Here is a 7,405-nt window from a genome sequence, read left to right as displayed (position 1 = left end):
TCACATGATGATGTGAACTAGTTTAGCGACACTAGTAAACTCTTGGATGTTGGTCACATGGCGATGTGACCTGTGAGTGTTAATCACATGGCGATGTGAACTAGATTATTGACTCTAGTGCAAGTGGGAGACTGTTGGAAATATGCCCTAGAGGCAATAATAAATTAGTTATTATTATATTTCCTTGTTCATGATAATCGTTTATTATCCATGCTAGAATTGTATTGATAGGAAACTCAGATACATGTGTGGATACATAGACAACACCATGTCCCTAGTAAGCCTCTAGTTGACTAGCTCGTTGATCAATAGATGGTTACGATTTCCTGACCATGGACATTGGATGTCGTTGATAAAGGGATCACATCATTGGGAGAATGATGTGATGGACAAGACCCAATTCTAAGCCTAGCACAAAGATCGTGTAGTTCGTATGCTAAAGCTTTTCTAATGTCAAGTATCATTTCCTTAGACCATGAGATTGTGCAACTCCCGGATACCGTAGGAATACTTTGAGTGTGCCAAACGTCACAACGTAACTAGGTGGCTATAAAGGTACACTACAGGTATCTCCGAAAGTGTCTGTTGGGTTGGCACGAATCGAGACTGGGATTTGTCACTCCGTGTAAACGGAGAGGTATCTCTGGGCCCACTCGGTAGGACATCATCATAATGTGCACAATGTGATCAAGGAGTTGATCACGGGATGATGTGTTACGGAACGAGTAAAGAGACTTGCCGGTAACGAGATTGAACAAGGTATCGGGATACCGACGATCGAATCTCGGGCAAGTACAATACCGCTAGACAAAGGGAATTGTATACGGGATTGATCGAATCCACGACATCATGGTTCATCCGATGAGATCATCGTGGAACATGTGGGAACCAACATGGGTATCCAGATCCCGCTGTTGGCTATTGACCGGAGAACGTCTCGGTCATGTCTGCATGGTTCCCGAACCCGTAGGGTCTACACACTTAAGATTCGATGACGCTAGGGTTATAAAGGAAGTTTGTATGTGGTTACCGAATGTTGTTCGGAGTCCCGGATGAGATCCCGGACGTCACGAGCAGTTCCGGAATGGTCCGGAAGTAAAGATTTATATATGGGAAGTCCTGTTTTGGTTACCGGAAAAGTTTCGGGTTTTATCGATAGTGTACCGGGACCACCGGAGGGGTCCGGGGGTCCACCAAGTGGGGCCACCAGCCCCGAAGGGCCGCATGGGCCAAGTGTGGGAGGGGACCAGCCCCAGGTGGGCTGGTGCGCCCCCCACCAAGGCCCAAGGCGCCTCCAAGAGGGAAGGGGGGCAAACCCTAGGGCAGATGGGCCCTAAGGCCCACCCTAGGTGCGCCTCCCCCTCTCCCCCTTGTGGCCGCCACCCAGATGGGATCTGGGGGGCTGCCGCCACCCCTAGGGAGGGAACCCTAGGTGGGGGCGCAGCCCCTCCCCCCTATATATACTTGAGGTTTGGGCTGCCCAAGAGACACGAGATCCTCTCCCTCCTGGCGCAGCCCTACCCCTCTCCCTCCTCTTCTCACGCGGTGATTGGCGAAGCCCTGCAGGATAGCCACGCTCCTCCACCACCACCACGCCGTTGTGCTGCTGTTGGATGGAGTCTTCCTCAACCTCTCCCTCTCTCCTTGCTGGATCAAGGCATGGGAGACGTCACCGGGCTGTACGTGCGTTGAATGCGGAGGTGCCGTCCGTTCGGCACTAGGATCTCCGGTGATTTTTATCACGACGAGTACGACTCCTTCAACCCCGTTCTCTTGAACGCTTTCGCATAGCGATCTACAAGGGTATGTAGATGCACTCTCCTTCCCCTCGTTGCTGGTTTCTCCATAGATAGATCTTGGTGACACGTAGAAAAATTTTGAATTTCTGCTACGTTCCCCAACAATACCTTAAGCTATCAAATCATAGAACATAGTTTTGCTCTTGACTTTTCTGTAATTTCCAGTTTATTGCTTCACTTGGACTATTTGGGGCCTATTTGAATTTTGAAATAACCTTCTATGATAGTGCAACAAAACAAGATGAACAAAAAGAAAAGATTATTTAATATGAAGGCACACCATGATTTGTGAAGAAGACGAAAGGCTTCGTGTAAATACTGTGTCGTTGACGTTGTTCTCTCTCCTCACATGGTCGTCTACCAAGGCCCATCTCTCCCAATTCCTCCACCGGGTCAACGCAGTCCTTCTCTTCACATCTCCTTGACGCCTCTATGACTACGCCTAGGCCGTTGACATGGGTAGATCCCGCCGTGAGAGTGTGACGAAACCTATGTAGCATCATGTGCGGTATGTGATGAGGAGTGCAACGGCTCTACATGCTCACCTGCCGCAGGTACGAATCTGGCCCCTAATCCCCATTCCCGCTTCACGTTTGATGAAGCAAGGAGATGTTTTCTGCCTCTCTCTCTCTCTCTCTCTCTCTCTCTCTCTCTCTCTCTCTCTCTCTCTCTCTCTCTCTCTCTCTCTCTCTCTCTCTGCTCCATTTAGTTATGCAGCTGGCCTTTGTTATAACATCCTGAAAATATTTTGTTTCATGTGAATACCAAGTCAGTACCATCACACTCATACGAGTGCTTTGCAATTTTCATGTTTGCAGATATATCATTCCAGCGACCAATGCACACTAAAAGAAAATTTCTTCTACAAATACAGGTCTCATTCCTTAAATGCCTGATTGTCTGATATTGATTTAACTTATTTTCATGTGACATAGAACGATCGGTAACTTTTAATGCACCTATAAATGTTCTACTCCTGCAAATGTATTTCTTACTCGCGCATGCTAATGCAATACCTCTCTAAATGTTTACCAAACTACAGAAATGCTTTCTGCCAAAAAATTAATGTATCATTGTTAACTATTTATATGATCTCTACCGTTCTACACATGAATGTTCTTCTAAAAGGAAAAATTAACATGAAAGTCCATATGAGCTTACACAATATTGGAAGTAATAGTGTGAGGGAAGTCAAGCAAGTATCTGTCAAGAAAAAAGGGTTTCAAAACTTTTGTACTCCTTAATTCAATCGAAAGACAAGTGTGTGTATTGAGAATTATATTATTACCTATTTCAGAGAAGGATGTGCTTACTGATGAATAAAATGCTTAACATGAGTTGGATGTCGAAGATTTTGGTTTATCAGTTGTTGAAAAGAATCTATCTATTATCTACTACCCCTATAAAAGCATGAGAGGCGGAGATCCAGAAAATTATATCCATTCATTAATAATATCTAATGGCCCCCGTGTTTAACACAACAAGCCACACAATTAACCACTAATCCCCCACCCGTTCGATAAAAAAAACATTCCGATGTGCAAGCACGCACTCCTGCCCCGCCCGCCCCACGATCTTTCCCTCGCTCGCGCAGCACGCACACACGCCCAACCCGCCCATGATCTTTCCCTCGCTAGCTCGCTCCTCCTCCCAACGACCAGAGCACGGCCGGGCCTCCGCCGCCCGCCCATCCTCGCCCTCCTCCGCTCCCGCTCCACTCATCCTCCCTCACCGCTCCGCTTGGCCTCCGCTGCCGCCCACCGGTCCTTCCGCCCACTCCTCCCAATGGGCGCCAGAGCACGGGCGGGCTTCCGCCGCCGCCTGCCGATCCTCCGCCGCCTCCCGCGCGCCAGCGTTCGCATACGGAAAGAATCCACCCAGGTGCCCCATGTGCTTCCCCGATCTGATTGAGTCAACCCCGGCCGCCTCCAGCGCTGCCCACGCTCTGGCGAGCCGCCGCTGACTCCTACGCCCGTGAGCCGCGCCAGCGCCCTCCTCCTCCCTTCTCTCTCTCCTCATTAATCTTTATCCCTCTCCCCGTTCCTGAGCTGTAGGACGCAATGTACATGGACCAAGCTCCGCCGGATCTTCACTGCTGGTGTTCCTCCAGACCAGATCGACGACGAAAACGGTTGGATCACCCCCGCAGCCGTTCGTTCCGCCTCGACTAGACGCACCACGCACCACCTCCCATCCAGCCCCGCCACCCCTCTCTGCCAAGCCCCTCTGCTGGTGGTGGACGGTGACATCCCACCTTGAGGTGGGATGACCAAATCCAGAATCGCCTTACCTAACGGGGATGGACTTGAGATTTGCATCCAATCAGCCAATCAGGCCTCCCTTATCTCCACTAAGTGCATCTGAACACATGACTTCTTGCACAGTATGTGTTCGACGATTTTTCTCTGAAGGCACAAGTTGCTGCTATGTTGATTCAACCTTTGGGTAGCATTCTGATTAAAGTGATTTGGTTTCTTTTTTCAACCTTTGGGTTGTATTCTGATGGAAGTGATTTGGTTTTTCCAATCTATGTGTAGAATGTTCTGTTTGTGGAGCAAGTAGGCGAACCATTGGAGCGACGTGATACTCCATATTGGCATAATCCCACTAAATAGCATGGTTAATGATTCCAATTCTAGCATCTAATAATTTTTCCAATTACTTACAACTAAATCTTATTGATATATGGTCATTTGCTGTAATGTACAGACCATTTTTCATATATCATGACCCTTTTGCAGTGTTTATTTGGAACACGGGATTCCTAATTTTTGGACCTGTACACAACCAGATTTTGGGGATTTATAATGTGAGTGAGTTATTATGTTACTTGAATTGGTGTACGTAACCTGGTTTTGTTGGGGCTTGGTTTTCAGTGATTCCAACAGGTCAGTGACTTTCCACGCTCTCAAACAACAACATTCTTAATTCAAACGGTGATGTGATTTTATCCATATGAATATTGTGTTATCGTTTGTTTTAATTCGAGTGATATTACACATGTAGCTTGCTGGGTATATTTTACATATTTACTTTTGGAAATTTCTTAGAGATTATGGATGACAGCAGACAACATTGCAGATACGTTGCAGCTGGGCACCCTGATCAGGTTTCCTTTTTGGTAATTTTTGGAGATCATAGATGATATTAATATCATAGTTGTACTGCAATTTGCAAGGTTCCTTGTGTTTGTGTGTACAAACAGATCGAATCCAATTCAAGTGACTTTGATTAATTTCCTTTTCAAAGTTATTGTTGGGCCAGCTATTGACCTCTATAAAACATTTATTTTCACTTCTCTTTTGCTCCCAGGAAATCTGGTCCAAGCCCCACTACAGTTTTATATAAGGATGTTGGAGGCAGCATCGGAAGAGACAAGTCTGCGGCAAATTTCTCCCTGATACAGTAATAGTGTTATCTATAGTCTTAGAAAAAAATTCAACATTTTCTGTTCTCTGCAAGGTATGTTTTCTTAGCGTTTTCTAAGCATTTTCTGGTCATCAATTGACTTATCATCCTATCTTTTGTAAACCACGAAATTTTTAAAGTTCAAAAAGCGTGTACATCAACTATTTCACTTCACAGTGATAAATGGATGGAGTGCTTGTGACACAGAAAGCCTCTTTTGTGGATCTAGCTAAGCCTCTTTTGTGGATCTAACAACAAAAATATGTTTCCAGTATTTCTTTCGATATGGAAACATTTTTGGATCGTCACCTAGAAAATAAATTGGCACAAGCTTACTGACATAGAGTTGCAGGTCAGCGCGCACTAAAAATATTTAAATTCAGATAAATCTTTCTGAGATAGTTTGCAGTTCCTATTTTTCTGGTCATGCTTTTTTGAAAATAACTTTTAGTCATGCTTGCCTTTATACTGCTTGTTGAAAATTCAATTTTACTTTTAGAACATGATGATAAATCTGATTCGTACTGGAATTCACTTTTCTTGAACAGAAAACAGAAGGATGAGGTTGTATGTGATAGAATATATGCCTAGAAAATGAAAAGGATAATAGATTTCTAAGCACTAGAACTGTCATACCTTTCCAGGAAGTTACTTCTTGATGTCATTCCAGAAAATAAAAGGATCAATAGAATGTTCTCGATGATCATTTTAGGTGTCCTTTTAGGCAGCAACACCAAGTAGCAGGGCTTCATCTTAGTACTGATCAATAGGAGCATGTTCGAACTACTTCATAGGTAAAAATCATTTCTTCACGACTTCTCTTATGCTCCCAGGGAATCTTGTCCAAACTCCACATCGCTGTCACCGAACAAAGTTGGAGGTACAATTGAAAGAGACCAGCCAGATTCTTGTTCCGGGTATTAAAAAGAAAACCTGGCTAGAGATTTCATGCCATGTCATTCCATTTATGTTTGCTTGTGTGCTTATCATATCTGATTACATGATTGACATTTATTTCATAATTAGTATATACTTCGACACGTGATATGTTTTGCTTTATTTATGAACAACAGGATACGTTTACTTTTTGTGATCATATAAGTGAACAAACATAGCCAATGGTTAAAGTTTATATCTACTATGTATGTATATTTTTCATTCACACATGTCTCACTGCCTTTTAAGCACTTAAGAGAGCAGAACTGGAGATTGCTCTCATTAAATGTGAACAAAATTGATGTTCTTTTTTTTGCAAAATAGTAAATACTGTGTTCTCTTGATTGTTTTTTTGTCTTTTCAGCTTACCTCAATCTAAGAAGTCCGACCATCAATTAATGAGAGATTTTTGCTTCTATCATTCATGGAACCATTGAAATGAAATACATACCTTGGCTCAACCAATACTTCACAATCTTTTTGCCCAAAGCAAACAGTATCATTATTTATATATTCTAAATTAAAATATTTTCGCTTGTGTGCTCAATTAAAATTTTACCGCTTAAAGGAAAAGAAACCATTTTTATCACTCCTACAGTTCACAGGGAGAGAGAACAAGAAAGAAAACCTTTCACCAAAATCTTGTCTTCCTACTTACTTTTACTTACCAAGAAGAATCAACAATAATTGAATCTTTTAAGAAAATGGATAAAAGATCATTTTCAGTTAGTAATGTACAACTCCCAACTTGTCTCTTTTACTTCTTTTTCTGTGCATGTGCACCCTGTTGAATGGTGTTGTACTTGTACATAATGGAATTGCAGGCAAAACAATGTTATGGATGGTCTACAAGATTATCTGGATGAATTCATCTCCAGGGTAAAAGAAGCCAGGCAATGTGCATGACATTTGATTGGAAATAATATTGCCTTGAAAATGTATGAGTGCTTTCTTGGCATCTGACATTGCAGAATCAAACATTGATGCATACCTTTGTAAATTCTCTTGGGGAGATAAAGTATAATTTGCAAGTTGCAACATTGATTCCAAAATACATGGTGTTCACACATATCTATTTTATGTAGTTTGTGATAAACCAAAATGTTCAGAGTTTTTGAAAGCGCCATCAATGGTCTCTATTTATATGGATATAAGTTAGGAAAAAATGACGTTCAACAACTTTGAACCTATCTCTTGCTAGATGTAAGGGCCTGAAAACATGGTTTCGGGTCTATATGATGAATGTTACCTTCGCTGTTTCT

At 43.0% G+C, this 7,405-nt stretch overlaps 1 long non-coding RNA gene across 1 annotated transcript; it reads left to right on the top strand.

Moving 5' to 3' along the window:
* The first annotated feature begins 3,365 nt into the window (after positions 1 to 3,365).
* LOC123102495 (uncharacterized) lies at positions 3,366 to 7,195 on the top strand. Its single transcript, XR_006448973.1, has 2 exons — positions 3,366 to 4,244; positions 4,337 to 7,195. It is a non-coding gene; the product is annotated as an uncharacterized lncRNA (long non-coding RNA).
* Positions 7,196 to 7,405: the final 210 nt, after the last annotated feature.

The sequence above is a fragment of the Triticum aestivum genome, chromosome 5A (assembly GCF_018294505.1).
Source record: "Triticum aestivum cultivar Chinese Spring chromosome 5A, IWGSC CS RefSeq v2.1, whole genome shotgun sequence".
Lineage (NCBI taxonomy): Eukaryota > Viridiplantae > Streptophyta > Magnoliopsida > Poales > Poaceae > Triticum > Triticum aestivum.
Note: the sequence above shows the minus strand (reverse complement) of the source record. Positions and strands in the feature narration are given on the sequence as shown.